The sequence below is a fragment of the Macaca mulatta genome, chromosome 11, assembly GCF_049350105.2.
Source record: "Macaca mulatta isolate MMU2019108-1 chromosome 11, T2T-MMU8v2.0, whole genome shotgun sequence".
NCBI lineage: Eukaryota > Metazoa > Chordata > Mammalia > Primates > Cercopithecidae > Macaca > Macaca mulatta.
Genome location: NC_133416.1, coordinates 64846744 through 64863845, shown reverse-complemented (window position 1 = coordinate 64863845; position 17102 = coordinate 64846744). Strand labels below are relative to the sequence as shown.

The 17102-nt window shown below is 40.4% G+C and overlaps 1 pseudogene; it reads right to left on the bottom strand.

The window, feature by feature from the left end:
- Positions 1 to 10540: 10540 nt before the first annotated feature.
- On the bottom strand, positions 10541 to 11477 carry LOC712309 (large ribosomal subunit protein uL13-like; annotated as a pseudogene).
- Positions 11478 to 17102: the final 5625 nt, after the last annotated feature.

Here is a 17102-nt window from a genome sequence, read left to right as displayed (position 1 = left end):
ATAAATAAATAATAACGTAGCACATTTTAAGATAGAGGCTCCAGAAATAAAAGGTATAAAATTTTAAATTAAAAATAAGACTTTACTGAATTCATTTATCAGATCTAGGAGCTTTCTGGATGAGTCTTTAGGGTTTTCTAGGTATATGATCCTATCCATACACCACACCAACAACCACGCTGAGAATCAAATCAAGAACTCAATCCCTTTACAATAGCTGCAAAAAAAATAAAATACTTAGGAATATATTTAACCAAGGAGGTGAGAGATCTCTACAAGGAAAGCTACAAAATGCAGCTGAAAGAAATCAAAATCGTAGATGACACAAACAAATGGAACTATATCCCATGCTCACAGCTAGGTAGATTCAACTGTGAAAATGACTACACTGTCCAAAACAATGTACAGATTCAATGCAATTCTCATCAAAATACCATCGTCATTCTTCACAGAACTAGAAAAAACAATCCTAAAATTCATATGGAACCAAAAAAGAGCCCACATAGCCAAAGCAAGACTAAGCAAAAAGAACAAATCTAGAAGCATAACATTACCTGACTTCAAACTATACTACAAGGCTATAATTACCAAAACAGCATGGTAGTGGTATAAAAATAGGCATGTAGACCAATGGAACAGAATAGAGAATCCAGAAATAAAGCCAAATACTTGCAGCCAACTGATCTTTGACAAAGCAAACAAAAACATAAATCAGGGAAAGGACACCCTATTCAATAAATGGTGCTGAGAAAACTGGCATGCCACATGTAGAAGAATGAAACAGAATCCTCATATCTCACCTTATACAAAAATCAACTCAAGATGGATCAAAGACTTAAATCTAAGACTTGAAACTATAAAAATTCTAGAAGATAGCATCGGAAAAACTCTTGTAGACATTAGCTTAGGCAAAGAATTCATGACTAAGACCCCAAAAATAAATGCAACAACAACAAAGAGACCTAATTAAACTAAAAAGCTTCTGCACAGCAATATAAATAATCAGCAGAGTAAACAGGCAGTCCATAGAGTGGGAGAAAATATTCACAAACTATGCATCCCCCAAAGGACTAATATCCAGAATCTACTAGGAACTCAGACAAACCAGCAAGAATAAAAGCAAATAATCCCATCAAAAAGTTGGCAAAGGACAAGAATATACAAACAGCCAACAAACATCTGAAAAAATGCTCAACATCACTAATTATCAGGGAAATGCAAAAACCACAATGATATACCACCTTACTTCTGCAAGAATGGCCATAATAAAAAAGTGAAAAAATAATAGAGGTTGGTGTGGATGTGGTAAAAAGGGAAGACTTTTACACTGCTGGTGGGAATGTAAACTAGTACAACCACTATGGAAAACAGTATGGAGATCCTTTAAAAACTAAAAGTAGAACTACCATCCAATCCAACAATCTCATTACTGGGTATCTACCCAAAGGAAAAAGAAGTCTTTATAAAGCTTATAGCAGTACAATTTGCAGTTGCAAAAATATGAAACCAACCTAAGTACCCACCAACCAGTTAGTGGATAAAGAAAATGTGGTATATATAAACACACAGAATACTATTCAACCATTTAAAAAGAATAAAATAATGTCTTTTACAGCAATTTGAATGGAGCTAGAGGCCATTATTCTAAGTGAAGTAACTCAGGAATGGAAAACCAAATACTGCATGTTCTCACTTATAAGTGGGAGCTAAGCTGTGAGGATGCAAAGGCATAAAAATGATATAAGGGACTCTGGGGACTTGGAGGTGGAATGGGAGAGGGGGATGAGGGATAAAAGACTACATGTTGAGTACCGTGTACACTGCTTGGGTGACAGGTGCACCAAAATTTCAGAAATTACCACTAAAGAACTTATCCATGTAACCCAAGACCACCTGTATTCCAAAAACTATTGAAATAAAAAATAAAAATAGGTGGGCACGGTAGCTCACGCCTGTAATACCAGCACTTTGGGAGGCTGAGGCAGGAGGATCACTTGAGGTTAAAAGTTTGAGACCAGCCTGGCCAACGTGGTGAAACCCCTTCTCTACTAAAAATACAAAAAGTAGCCAGGCATGATAGCATGTGCCTGTAGTCCCGGCTACTCTGGAGGCTGAGGCAGGTGAATTGCTTGAACCCGGGGGGGTGGAGGTTGCAGTTAGCCGAGATCATGCCATTGCACTCCAGCCTGAGCAACAAGAGCGAGACTCCATCTCAAATAAATAAATAAATAAATAAATAAATAAATAAATAAATTTAAAAATAAAAATTAAATTTTAAAATGAATGGATTGGCCGGGCGCGGTGGCTCAAGCCTGTAATCCCAGCACTTTGGGAGGCCGAGACGGGCGGATCACGAGGTCAGGAGATGGAGACCGTCCTGGCTAACACGGTGAAACCCCGTCTCTACTAAAAAATACAAAAAACTAGCCGGGCGAGGTGGCGGGCGCCTGTAGTCCCAGCTACTTGGGAGGCTGAGGCAGGAGAATGGCGTGAACCCGGGAGGCGGAGCTTGCAGTGAGCTGAGATCCGGCCACTGCACTCCAGCCTGGGTGACAGAGCAAGACTCCGTCTCAAAAAAAAAAAAAAATGAATGGATAAAGTAATTAAATAACTTAAGAATTCTTCTTTATAGAAGAATTTCAGCTAATAAGTGGAGAAGGAATGATATGCTGCCATCTTTTTACAGTCCTGATGAAATAAATAATCTAGTCAACTGTCACCAATGACCTCCAAAAACATTAGTTACATGGCTTGTGGGTGAATCAAACAGACACTAAGTGAATACACTGACAAAATCTAACATCATGAAAGGAGGAACAACCAGGGCTTCTTGATGTGATACAATAGGAAACACAGAGCATTATCTATGAAGGATTCTTGCTCTCCAAAGAAGAATTTTTTTGTTTTGTTTTGTTTTAAGACAGAGTGTGGCTCTGTTGCCCAGGCTAGAGTGCAGTGGCACGATCTTGGTTCACTACAACCTCTGCCTCCCAGGTTCAAGCGATTCTCCTGCCTCAGCCTCCTGAGTAGCTGGGATTACAGGGGCGTGCCACCATACTTGGCTAATTTTTGTATTTTTAGTAGAGATGGGGTTTCACCATGTTGGCCAGGCTGATCTTGAACTCCTGACCTCAGGTGGTCTGCCTGCCTTGGCCTCCCAAAGTGTTGGGATTACAGGCGTGAGCCACTGTGTCCAGCCCAAAGAAGATTCTAAATATAACCAACAGTTTACAGGAAGTATGAGAAATCTGAGAATATGTTAAATGACATCGAGGGAATGTAATCAGGAACAAACAGAATAAAAGCTCCAGTTTCTTCAACAAAGTACACTGCAAGGGGAAAAAGGTGGGAAAGGAGAACTGTTAGAGAGTAAAAGAGATCTAGGAGACATAGCAGCCAAATGTAATGCATAGATCTTATTTGGATCCTGAATCAAACTATCTATAAAAAAACTTTTATTAGTCAATTATGGACTCTGGATATTATGTGATATTAAGAAACTGTTGGCTGAGCGCAGTGACTCAGGCCTGTAATCCCAGCATTTTGGGAGGCCAAGGAGGGCAGATTACTTGAGGTCAGGAGTTCAAGACCAGTTTGGCCAACATGGAAAACCCCATCTCTACTAAAAACAAAAAAAAATTGACCAAGCATGCTGGCTCACACCTGTAATCCCAGCACTTTGGGAGGCCAAGGCGGGTGGATGACTTGAGGTCAGAAGTCTGAGACCAGTTGAGGCAGGAGAATTGCTTGAACCTGGGAGGTGGAGGTGACAATGAGCTGAGATCACGCCATTGCACTCCAGCCTGGGCAACAAGAGCGAAACTCTGTCTCAAAAAAAAAAAAGTAAAAATAAAAATACAAAAATAAAAATACCATAAAATTAGTAGGCGTGGTGGCAGCCGCCTGTAATCCCAGCTACTTGGGAGGCCGAAGCATAAGAATCTCTTGTACTGGGTAGGCGGAGGTTGCAGTGAGCTGAGATCTTGCCTCTGCACTTCACCTCTGCCTCAAAAAAAAAAAAAAAAAAAAAAGAATTTGTTAATTTTGTTAGACGTAGTCGTGGTATTTTGGTATGGGTTTTTTTTTGTTTTTTTTTTGAGACAGAGTCTCGCTCTGTCGCCCAGGCTGGAGTGCAGTGTGGTATGGTTTTTAAAATGGTCCTTAACTCTTAGAGATACAGATGCATGTATTTATTAATGGAATGGCATAATGTCTGGGATTTGCATTAAAATAATCCTGTGGGAGTCCAGGGGAAATTGGTGGGATATAGATGAAACAAAATTAAACTTATTTTGTAATTGTTGCAGCAAGATGATAGGTACAGAGGGATTCATTGTACTTTTGATTGTGTTTGAAATTTTCCATTTAGGCCGGGCGCGGTGGCTCACGCCTGTAATCCCAGCACTTTGGGAGGCCAAGGCGGGCGGATCACAAGGTCAGGAGATCGAGACCATGGTGAAACCCCGTCTCTACTAAAAAAAAAAAAATACAAAAAATTAGCCGGGCGCGGTTGTGGGCGCCTGTAGTCCCAGCTACTCGGGAGGCTGAGGCAGGAGAATGACGTGAACCCGGGAGGCGGAGCTTGCAGTGAGCCGAGATCGCGCCACTGCACTCCAGCCTGGGCGACAGAGCGAGACTCCGTCTCAAAAAAAAAAAAAAAAAAAAAAAAAAAAAAGAAATTTTCCATTTAAAATTTAAGTAACCCTAAGACCAGTTTAGATTTAGCTGAAGATAGGATTAATGAACTAGAAGATAGATTAGAATAAATTATCCAGAATAAAATGCAGAGCAACAAAGAGGAGAGTTTGAAAGAGAAAGATATATGAAGAGTAGAGTAAAAATCTAACTAGGCTGGGCACTGTGGCTCATGCCTGTAATCCCAGCACTTTGGGAGGCCAAGGCAGGCGGATCACGAGGTCAAGAGATTGATACCATCCTGGCCAACATAGTGAAATCCTGTCTCTACTAAAAATACAAAAATTAGCTGGGTATGGTGGTGCATGCCTAGTCTCAGCTACTCAGGGCCTGAGGCAGGAGAATCACTTCAACCTGGGAGATGGAGTTTGCAGTGAGCCGAGATCGCACCACTGCACTCCAGCCTGGCAACAGAGGGAAACTCCATCTTTAAAAAAAAAAAAAAAAAAAACACTAACTAATTGGAGTTCTGGAATGAGAAGAGAGCATGGTAGCAAACCTATTGATTGGGCATTTTTCAGAACTAATGAAAGATACAAATCAACACAGATTCAAGAGGCCCAACAAGTTTCAGGCAGGGTAGATAAAAAGAAGTCCACACATAAACATAGTATGGTGAAACCAAATAACATTAAAGGAAAACAGCAGATCTTAAAAGCAACCAGACTGTGGGACATATAGGTGTATGCATTTGTCAAAATTCACTGTCCTTATACAGGTAAGGTCTGTGCACTTCACTGCATGCAACTTTTACCAGAGTAAAAAATTAAATTAAAAGCAACTAGAGAAACAGCTTCCCTTCAGAGGAGCAGCAGTTTAGACTGAAAACTGACTTCTTATGGCAACAATGAAAGACAGAAGACAATAGTTGATATCTTTAATGTGATGAAAGAAAACAACTTCCACTAGAAATTTTATGACTAGTGTAAATACATTTCCATAATGAGGAGAGCCAGGTGTGGTGGCTCATGCCACCACAGAATGTTGGGAGGCCAAGAGGAGAGGATCATTTGAGGCCAGGAGTTCGAGACCAGCCTGGGCTACATAGGGAGACCCTGGCTCTACAAAAAAGAATAAAGAATAAAGAATAAAACAACAACATTAATGTCTTCTAGAATTTAAGTAAAAATATAGAATTAAAACACATTAAAACAATAACATAGACATTGGGAGGTGAACCAACAAAGTTAAATTGTTCTAGGCTTCTCTTATATTGTCTGCAAGGATAGTATGCTGATTATCAAACTATGTCCTTCAACTTCAAATCCACCCTTCTATACACCATGATGCTGGGGGTGGTATTCTGCAAATTACATTTTGTTTTCTTTCTTAAATTGACTTATTTTTTCAAACAACAGATTTAGGTTCACAGTGAAACTGATGAGAAAATATGAGTGTTTTCATATACCCTTTGTCCCCACACATGCACAGCCTCCCCCACTGTCAACATCCTGCTGCAGAGAGGCACTCTTCTTACAGCTGATCAGCCTATATTGATACATCATTATCACCCAAGGTCCACAGTTTACACATGGGTTCACTGTGGTGAACACAACTCTGTGTTGTACATTCTCTGGGTTTGGATAAATGTATAATGACCTGTATCCATCATATAAGTATTATACAGAATGGTCTTACTGCCCTAAAAATCCTCTGTGGTCCACCCCTTTATACCTTCCCCTACCCCAGTCCCTGGCAACCACTGATCTTTTCACTATCTCCATAGTTTTGCCTTTTCCAGAATGTCACATAGTTGGAATCACAGTATTTAGCCTTTTCAGCTGGTTTCTTTTACTTAATAATATGCACTTAATGCATGTTCCTCCATGTCTTCTTATGGCTTAACAGCTCATTTCTTTATAGCACTGAATAATATTTCAATTCTGGATGTACCATGGTTTAATTTTCCATTCACCTACAGAAAGACATCTTGGTTGCTTACAAGTTTTGACAATTAAGGATAAAGCTGCTATAAACACCCATGTGCAGGTTTGTGTGAACATAAGTTTTCAACTAATTTAAGCTTATACCAAAAAGCACGAATGCTGGATAATATTGTAAGAGTATATTTAGTATTGTAAGAAATTGCCAAACTACCTTCCAAAGTAGCTGTACCATTTGGCATTCCCACCAACAAAGAACGAGAGCTCCTGTTGTTCCACATCCTTGACAGCATTTGGTGTTTTCAGTGTTCTAGATTTTGGCCATTTTAATAAGTGTGTAGTGGTATCTCATTTTTGTTTTAATTTGCAGTTTCCTAAAGACATATGATGTGGAACATCTTTACATATGTTACATATGTTTATTTGCCTTTTTTTTTTTTTTTTTTTGGAGACAGGGTCTCACTCTGTCATATAGGCTGGAACGCAGTGGCATAATCATGGCTCACTGCAAACTGAACCTCCCAAGTTCAATCAATCCTCCTGCCTCAGCCTCCCAAGTAGCTGGGATTATAGGCACATGCCACCACACCCGGCTAATTTTTGTATTTTTAGTAGAGACGTGGTTTCACCATGTTGGCCAGGCTGGTCTCAAACTCCTGACCTCAAGTGATACGCCTGCCTCGGCCTCCCAAATTATAGGCGTGTGCCACTGCACCTGGCCTTAGTTCTTAGGCCTTTGGACTCAGACTGAGACTTAACACCCTTAGCCCCCTGATTCACAGGTGTTAGGTTTGGACCAGAGCTACAGCACTGGCTTTCCTGGCCTCCAGCTTGCAGATGACAGATTGTGGGACTTAATCATTGTGTAAGCCAATATCTCATAACAAATATCTCTCTATCTATCTATCTACCTTTCTACCTACCTGTCTATTTACTTATCTATCTCTCCTATTGATTCTGTTTCTCTGGAGAACCTGACTAAATACATTTAATGTTGAAATTTAAGAGTTCTTTGATATTTTGGAAACTAGTCCTTTATCAAAAACACCTTTTGTGTGTGTGTGTGTGTGTGTATATATATATATATATATATATATATTCTTGCTCTGTCACCTAGGCTGGAGTGCAGTGACATAATCATGGCTCACTGTAGCCTTGAGCTCTCCCACCTCAGCCTCCTGAATAGCTGGGACTACAGGTGCATGCCACCACATCTGGCTAACTTTTCATTTTATTTGTTTGTTTTCAGATGGAGTCTCACTCTGTCACCAGGGTGGAGTGCAGTGGTGCAGTCTCGACTCACTGCAACCTCTGCCTCCCAGGTTCAAGCGATTCTCCTGCCTCAGCCTCCCAAGTAGCTGGGACTACAGGTGTGTGCCACTACGCCCAGGTAATTTTTTGTATTTTTAGTAGAGATGGGGTTTCACCATATTGGCCAGGCTGGTCTCACACTCCTGACCCTGTGATCTGCCTGCCTCAGCCTCCCAAAGTGCTGGGATTACAGGCATGAGCCACCACACCCAGCCAAATTTTGTCTAGAGACAGAGTCTCGCTATGTTGCCCAGGCTGGTCTTGAACACCTGTGTTCAAGTGATCTTCCCACCTTGGCATCCCAAAGTGGCAAATATTTTCTCCTAGTCTGCATCTTGTCCTCTCATTTCTTTTTATAGTGTCTTTCACAGAGCAAGTTTTTAGTTTTAATGAAATCCAGCTTATCAATTCTTTCATGGATCATGCTTTTGGTATTGTATCTAAAAAGTTATGGCCATACCCAAGTTCATCTAGATTTTCTCCTATGTTATATGCTAAGACTTTTATAGTTTGCATAAAATTCTTTCATGGATCATGCTTTTGGTATTGTATCTAAAAAGTTATGGCCATACCCAAGTTCATCTAGATTTTCTCCTATGTTATATGCTAAGACTTTTATAGTTTGCATTTTACATTTAGGTCTATGATCCATTTTGAGTTAATTTTTGTTAAGGGTATAAGGTTTGTGTCTAGATTCTTTTTTTTTTTTTTTTTTTTTTTGGCATGTGGATGCCCAGTTGTTCAGGTATCATTCATTGACAAGGTTATCTTTTCTCCATTGTATTGGCTTTTCTCCTCTTCTTTGTCAAATATCAGTTGACTGCATTTATGTGGATCTATTTCTGGGTTCCATTGGTCCATTTGTCTATTACTTTGCCAATACTTCACTGTCTTGATTTTTGTAGCTTTATACTAAGTCTTGAAGTTAGGTACTATCAGTCCTCCAACTTTGGTCTCCTATGTCATTGTGTTGGCTATTTCAGATCTTTTGCCTCTCCGTAGAAACTTTAGAAACAGTTTGTTGACATTCACAAAACAACTTGCTAGGATTTTTATTGAGATTGCATTGAATGTATTAGTCAAGTTGGGGAGAATTGACATCTTGACAATATCAAGTCTTCCTTTCCATGAACATGGACTATCTCTCCTTTTATTTAGTTCTTACTTGATTTCTTCCATCAGAGTTTTATACTTTTCCTCACATAGATCATGTACATATTTTGTTACATTTAAACCTAAGTAGTTTATTTTTGGGGAGTATTGTGTTTTTAATTTCAAATTCCACTTGCTCATTGCTGGTATAAAGAAAAGCAATTTACTTTTTTATATTAATCTATATCCTATGAACTTGCTACAATCATTATTAGTTTCAGAAATTTTTCGTTAATTCTTTTGGAATTTCTAAATAGACAGTCATGTCATCTGTGAACAAAGACAGTTTTATTCAGATTTCTTTCTTGTCAACTGGTTCCCTCTTAGTTTCTATCAATAGGAGTGCTAAGGGAGACTGGAAAACTGAAAGAAAAGTGACTTTCATTTTCCTCTTTGCTCGCTATGCCTGTCAGTGTTGGCCTGCATCAGTCCAGCCTCAAGCTTCTTTCAGCTCTCCCAGAACCAGACTCATTGTGCCCCCTTAAACATCCAGCACCAATCAGGAAACATCCCATCCTCAGAGGTCTGAGCCTCAGCTCTGTTAGGGCCTTTCTCTGAACTTTTGGTCTAGATAACCCCAACCTCTTCCCTTTGCTTCCCCAGATCCAAAGGTGGTAGCTACTCCTTGCAGATTTTATCTCTGTGTTACCTCAATGTTTCCCTTTGCTTTTTAATTCCTCTGACACTTATTTAATCAACTCCCTGCATTACATTCTAGTGTTACTTTTGTTTTCCTGAATGAACTCTTATTGATACAAGTAATACTGATTAACTTGATATTTTGATAAATAAAAGGTTTGTGTTGTAGGTAATCAGTAAAAGTGTGGAAATGGAATTATGTAACTTCAAATTGATCAAGGGAAAAATGAAATGAGAAATAAATACCAGTTATGATGCCACAAGTATTTCAGGAAATACTTGTATCTGTCATCAAATAGAATATTGGCTGGGCGCGGTGGCTTATGCCTGTAATCCTAGCACTTTGGGAGGCTGAGGCAGGCAGATCACGAGGTCAGGAGATTGAGAGCATCCTGGCTAACATGGTGAAACCCCATCTCTACTAAAAATAAAAATGAGCTGGGCGTGGTGGCGGGCACCTCTAGTCCCAGCTACTTGGGAGGCTGAGGCAGGAGAATGGTGTGAACCCAGGAGGCGGATCTTGCAGTGAGCTGAGATCTGGCCACTGCACTCCAGCCTGGGCGACAGAGCGAGACTCCGTCTCAAGAAAAAAAAAGAATAAAAGTAATTTATTTGATTCTGGTCACAAAATACAGGCAAGAAGCATGGGCAATGCCTGTAACCCCTTGATCACACATCTTCCCAGTCTGTGCTTTTATAGATACCCTTTGTACAACAGCAAGCTCATGCTCCTGTCCCCAAGTGCTTGTTCACATTCTAACAGCTGCAAAGTATAGTATATGACCAGTTGGGAATTAAACAGATGCCTACTCACAAAATAGGGCCCCTCTAATTAGTGTTCCAGCTCCCTTTTGCTGATATTGAAACTGAAGTAACTGGTTGCTCTGTTGGTCACAGATGAATTATGCCTGCACAATTCTTTGAGTGCTTTAAGTAACCTTATTGAAAGGCAATGACTAAGACCCTTTCCTTGCTTCCAAGCTTCCTAAATCCCAGGCTGCCTGTGGCACCGGGACTGCTGCCGCTGGGTCCCCACATTCCAGGTCCACGATGGAGGAAGGGCAGGACAGGCCAAGCATGAGGAATAAACAGTCTTTACTGGACTCAGGCCAGGAGTCCATGGGCCTTGAGGACCTCTCTGTATTTGTCAGTTTTCTTCTCCACATTCTTTTCGGCCTGTCTCCGTAGCTTCAGGAGTTGTTTCTTCTGGTCGTGGATCTTGGTTTTCTCCTTCCCCTTCTCCTCCAGGGTGGCTGTCACGGTCTGGCACTTTCAGCCAATCTCGTGAGCCAGGCACCCCAGGTAGGCGAACTTTCTCATAGGCTTCAGATGCACAACCTCGAGGGTAACAGAAAGCACCATCCACTTTTTCCTGTCACAGGGCGGTGGGATGCCACCGAGCACCTAGCGGCTGGTCCTAGGCGGCCTGACTGGCTGCTGTTGTGGGGCAGCCCGCCTCGCAAGCTCTGCCAGAAGACGTGGGGCTTTGGCAAGGGCTGATGTTCATCCACTTGTGGAGGAAAGCCAGGTACTTCAACTTGTTTCTGTAGAAATTTCCAGAAATGTTAATGCCCTCGCAGTGTACGACCACCACCTTCTGGCCCAGCAGTACCTGCTTAGCCACGATGGCTGCCAGGCGGCCCAGGAGGTGACCTTGGCCAGCAAGCAGCAGAAACTGCCCCTCCGCCATCTTCAGCAGCCGCCTAGAAGAGATTGAATTATAAATCAGAAATTTCCGATGAAAAAATATCAATTAATACTATTTCTTCACAAGTTTTTCCAAAAACAGAAGAAAATGAGCTCTTCCAAGCCCATTCAAGGATGTAGTACTACTCAGATACCAAATCAGACAAACACAATACAAGAAAACTAGACTATTTCTTATGAATATAGACCCAGAAATTCTCCACAAATTACCATGAATTCAACAACAAATAAAAAGGATTGTATACCATGACCAAGTGGGATTTATCCTAGGAAGGCAAGATTGAGTTAATATAAGAAATAAAATTAATGTAGTACATCCTATCCATAAAGGACAAAAACCACATGGTCATCTTAACAGACACAGAAAAGACATTTGACAAAATTCAACATCTCTTCATGATAAAAACATTTAATAAACCAGGAAGATAAAAGGACTTAACCTGATAAAAGTCAACAAGCATCTACAAAAAACCCACAACTAATATCATGCTTTTTGGTAAAAAATGAATGATTACTCTCTCTAATATTAGGAATAAGACAAGAATACCTACTCTTACCGTTTCTATTCATCATTGTACTGGACATTCTAACCAGTGTAATTAGGCACGAAGATGAATGTAGTATGTAGATGAATGAATGAATGTAAAAGGCATACAGACTGGAGAGAAAAACAAAACCATCTCTATTTGTAGGTGACCTTCTATCTAAAATATCCTAAGGAATTCACTAAAAAATCTATTAGAACTAATACAGGAGTTCAACAAGGTTGCAGAATACAGTTGTATTTCTATACACTTGCAATGAACAATCTAAGAACAAAAGTAAGAACATAATTTCATTTGCAATAGCATCAAAAAGAATAAAATAATTAGAAATATACGTAGCAAGATGTACAAAACATGTACTCTAGAGCCGGGTGTGGTGGCTCACGTGTGTAATCCCAGCACTTTGGGAAGCCCAGGCGGGCAGATTGTCTGAGGTCAGGAGTTTGAGACCAGCCTGGCCAACACGGTGAAACCCTGTCTCCACAAAAGTAGAAAAATTAGCCTGGCATGATGGCGGGTGCCTGTAATCCCAGCTACTCGGGAGGCTGAGGTAGGAGAATCACTTGAACCTGGGAGGCGGAGGTTACAGTGAGCCGAGATCGTGTCATTGTACTCCAGCCTGGGTGACAGAGCAAGACTCCATCTCAAAAAAAATAAATAAATAAAATGAAAAACATGTACTCTAAAAACTACAAAACATTGCTGAAATAAATTTTAAAAGACTTAAATAAATGGAAAGACATTCGCGTTTATGGATTGGACGACTAAATATTATTTAGATAGCAATACTCCTCAAAATGATCATCAGATTTAATGCAATCCCCACCAAAATTTCACCTGGTTTCTTCCCAGAAATTAGCAAACTGATTACAAAATTCATATGAAAATTCAAGGGACCCAAAATAGCCAAGACAATTTTAAGAAAGAAGAGCAATGTTAGACAACTCACACTCCTTGAGTTCCAAACTTACTACAAAGCTACAGCACTCAAGACAGTGTGGTATTAACATAAGGCTAGACATTATACACCAATAAAATATAATTGAGAGTCTATAAATTAAATCCTCACTTTTACCAAGAATTGTTTTTTGACAAAGTTGCCAAGAAAATTCAATGGGAAAAGAATAATCTTTTCAGCAAATTATGCTGGGACAACTGGCCATCCACAAGCAAAAGAATGAGGTTGGACCTCCCACTTCATAATATATACAAAAACTAACTCGAAGTGGATCAGAGACCTAAATGTAAGAGCCAAAACTATAAAACTCTTAAATATTACATTAAAAACACAAGCAACAAAAGAAAAAATAAATTGGATTTCATTATAGTTAAAAGCTTTTGTGCTGCAAGGAATACTACTAAAAATGTGAGAAGACAACCCACAGAATGGGAGAAAATATTTGTAAATCATTATGTCTGATAAAGAACTTCTATCCAGAATATATAAAGAACTCTTACAACTCAATAATAAAATACCTAATTTTTTGTTTTTGTTTGTTTGTTTGTTTTCTTTTCTTATCGACCAGGCTGGAATGCAGTGGTGCAATCACTGCAGTCTCAACCTCCTGGGCTCAAGTGATCCTTCTGCCTAAGCCTCCTGAGAAGCTGGGACCACAGGTGCACACTAACATGCTCAGCTAATTTTTAAATTTTTAGTAGAGATGAGGTCTTGCTATGTTGCCTAGTCTGTAGGCTGGTCTTGAACTCGTGGCCTCAAGATATCCTCTCATCTCCTAAAGTGTTGAGGTTACAGGAGTGAGCTACCATGCCTGGTCCCAGTTTTTTTAATGGGCAAATAATTTGAATAGACATTCTCTCAAGAAGATAGATAGATTGCTAATAAGCACATGAAAAGATGCTTGACATCATTAGCCAGCAGGGAAATGCAAATCAAAACCATAATAAAATACAATTTCATTCCCAGTAGGATTGCTGTGGTCAAAAGGACAGATAGTAACAAGTGCTTGTGAGAATGTGGAGAAATTGAAACCCTTATAAAATACTAGAGGGATTTTAAATGGTGAATCTGCATTGGAAAACAGCCTGGTAGTTCCTCAAAAGGTTAAACAGTTGCTATATGACCCAACAGTTCCACTCCTCGGTACGTACTCAGAAGAAATAAAAATACATGCCTACACAAAAGCTTTTACATAAATGTTCATAGCATTATTCATAAGAGCCCCAAAGTGGAAAGAACCCAAATGTCTGTAAACTGATAAATGGATGAATAAAATGTGGTATCATTATACAATGGGATATTATTTAACAATAAAATGAAATGAAGTACTATACTGGTACATGCTATACATAGATGATCCTTGAAAACAGGCTAAGCATGGCCAGGCATAGTGGCTCACACCTGTAATCCCAGCACTTTGGGAGGCTGAGGTGGGTGGATCACCTGGGGTCAGCAGTTCGCAACCAGCCTGGCCAACATGGTGAAACCCCACTCTACTAAAAATACAAAAAAAAAAAAAAAAAAATTAGCCAAGCATGGTGACTGGTGCCTATAATCTCAGCTACTTGGAAGGGTGAGGCAGGAGAATTGCTTGAACCTGAGATGCGGAGGTTGTGGTGAGCCGAGATCATGCCACTGCACTCCAGCCCGGGTGACAGAGCAGGACTCCATCTCAAAAAAAAAAAAAAAAAAAGAAAGAAAGACAAGAAAAGAGGCTAAGTGAACAAAGCTAGTCTTCAAAACCACCTATTGTGTGATAACGTGTCTATGAATTGCCCAGAATAGGTAATTCTATAGACAGAAAGTAGATTAGAGGTTGCCTTGGGCTGGGGAGCTCACTGAAAGTTGGGAAATGGGTAGTGATTGCTAATGGATGCAGAGTTTTTTTGGGGGTGATAAAAATGTTCTAGAACTAATTGTAGTGCACAACTCTGTGAATATACTAAAAGCCATTGAATCTACACTTTAAATTGGTGTGATAGTTAATACTATCAACTTGATTGGATTGAAGGATGCAAAGTGTCGTTCCTGGGTGTGTCTGTGAGGGTGTTACCAAAGGAGATTAATAATTGAGCCGGTGAACCAGGAGAGGCAGACCCAACCTCAGTCTGGATGGGCACCATCTAATCAGCTGCCAACATGGCTGGGATAAAAGGATAGGAACGTGGAAGGAACAGACTGACCAAGTCTTCTGGCCTCTATCTTTCTCTCGTGCTGGATGCTTCCTGCCCTTGAACATTGGACTCCAAGTTCTTCAGCTTTTGGACTCTTGGACTTATGCCAGTGGTTTGCCAGGGGCTTTTGGGCCTTTGGCCACAGACTGAAGTCTGCATTGTTGGCTTCTCTACTGGTTTTTTTTTTTTTTTTTTGACATTGAATCTCGCTCTATCACCCAGGCTGGAGTGCAGTGGCTTGATCTCGGCTCACTGCAAACTCTGCCTCTCATGTTCAAGCAATTCTTCTGCCTCAGCCTCCCAAGTAGCTGGGATTACAGGCACCCATCATGCCTGGCTAATTTTTGTATTTTTAGTAGAGATGGGGTTTCACCATGTTGCCGAGGCTGGTCTTGAACTGTTGACCTCAAGTGATCTGCCCGCCTCGGCCTCCCAAGGTGCTAGGATTGCAGACTTGAGCCATCATGCCTGGCTGGCTTTCCTACTTTTGAGGTTTTGGAACTTGGACTGGCTTCCATGCTCCTCAGCTTGCAGATGGCCCATTGTTGGACTTCACCTTGTGATAGTGTGAGTCAATACTCCTTAGTAAACTTCCTTTCATATATACATCTATCCTATTAGCCCTGTCCCTCTAGAGAACCCTGATATAATGGGTAAGTTGTTTGATATGTGAATTAGATATTCTTTTGTTTTTTGGAGACAGGGTCTTGCTGTGTTGCTCAGGTTGGCCTAGAACTCCTGGGCTCAAGGGATCATCCTGCATCAGCCTGCTGAGTAGCTGGGACTTAAAGTCACATGCCACTACACCAGACTTATATAAATTATATATTGATAATACTACTATTTTTTAAAAAAAATGAAAGGAACAGAGCACATAGCTTCCAACCTAGATGAGGGGAAAAAAAAATAGGCAAAGGGCCAGGCGCAGTGGCTTATGTCTGTAATACCAGCACTTTGGGAGGCTGAGGCAGGTGGATCACTCCCGGGTCTGTCCCGCAGACCCTGGCCGATGGATGAAATGAGTACTCAGACAAAGGTATGCAGTGTAAGAGCAGCTAGGTGACTGCCTGGCTCTAGTGGCCAGACAGCAGCCCTGAGAAGCTGGAGCTGCTTGCTTTTATTCAGTGCAGGCACAATGCCGAAAACCTGGAGCCAACACAACCTGTAGGTAATTAACATTTATTGTTCCCCTTTCAGGGAAAGTCTGGCCTGTGGATAATCAAAGGTCAGTTCCTGGTCAACATAAGTAAACAAGACTGTTTAAGATAAATTCCCCCACACTCCCTTACACCTACTCCTTGCCCTCTGCCTGAGGGTTACAGAACAGCTGCCTTCAGCTATTCTCCCCCAGGGGTCTGCAGAACCTTCTGACCTTTCAGAAAATTTGCGTCCTTTCCGTATAGTTTTTCCCACAACTCTGATGATCCCCCACAGATCCCTTGAGCCAGGAGTCAAGACCAGCCTGGGCAACATAGTGAGATTCCGTCTTTACAAAAAATGTTTCAAAAATTAGCCAGGCATGTGGGTACACATCTGTGGTCCCAACTACTTGGGAGGCTGAGGTGAGGTGGGAAGATCACTTGAGCCCAGGAGGTCGAGGCTGCAGTGAGCCAAGATCATGCCATTGTACTCCAGCCTGGGTGACAGAGTGAGACCCTGTCCAAAACAAAAAACAAAAAAAACTAAAGAAAGAAAAAAAAGATGAAATGATTAAAACAAAACAAAATCCAGAGGGGAGACAAAAGAAATAGAAGTTGAATAAATAGAAAGCATAAAATGTTAGATATAAATGCAAATATATTTATATATATATAAAATAAGTGTAAATTGATTAAATTTTTTAGATAATGACATGCCACACTGGTTAAAATTTTGAAAGCACAACTATATACTCTCTAGAAAACACATTTAAAATATAGGAATACAGAAACTTGAAAAGGATGGAAATATATTTAAAAATGGTAACTCAATATGAGTGGTGTAAAAATTTGAGTATAGTTGTTTGTCTCCATCAAATCTCTTGTTGAAATTTGATTGC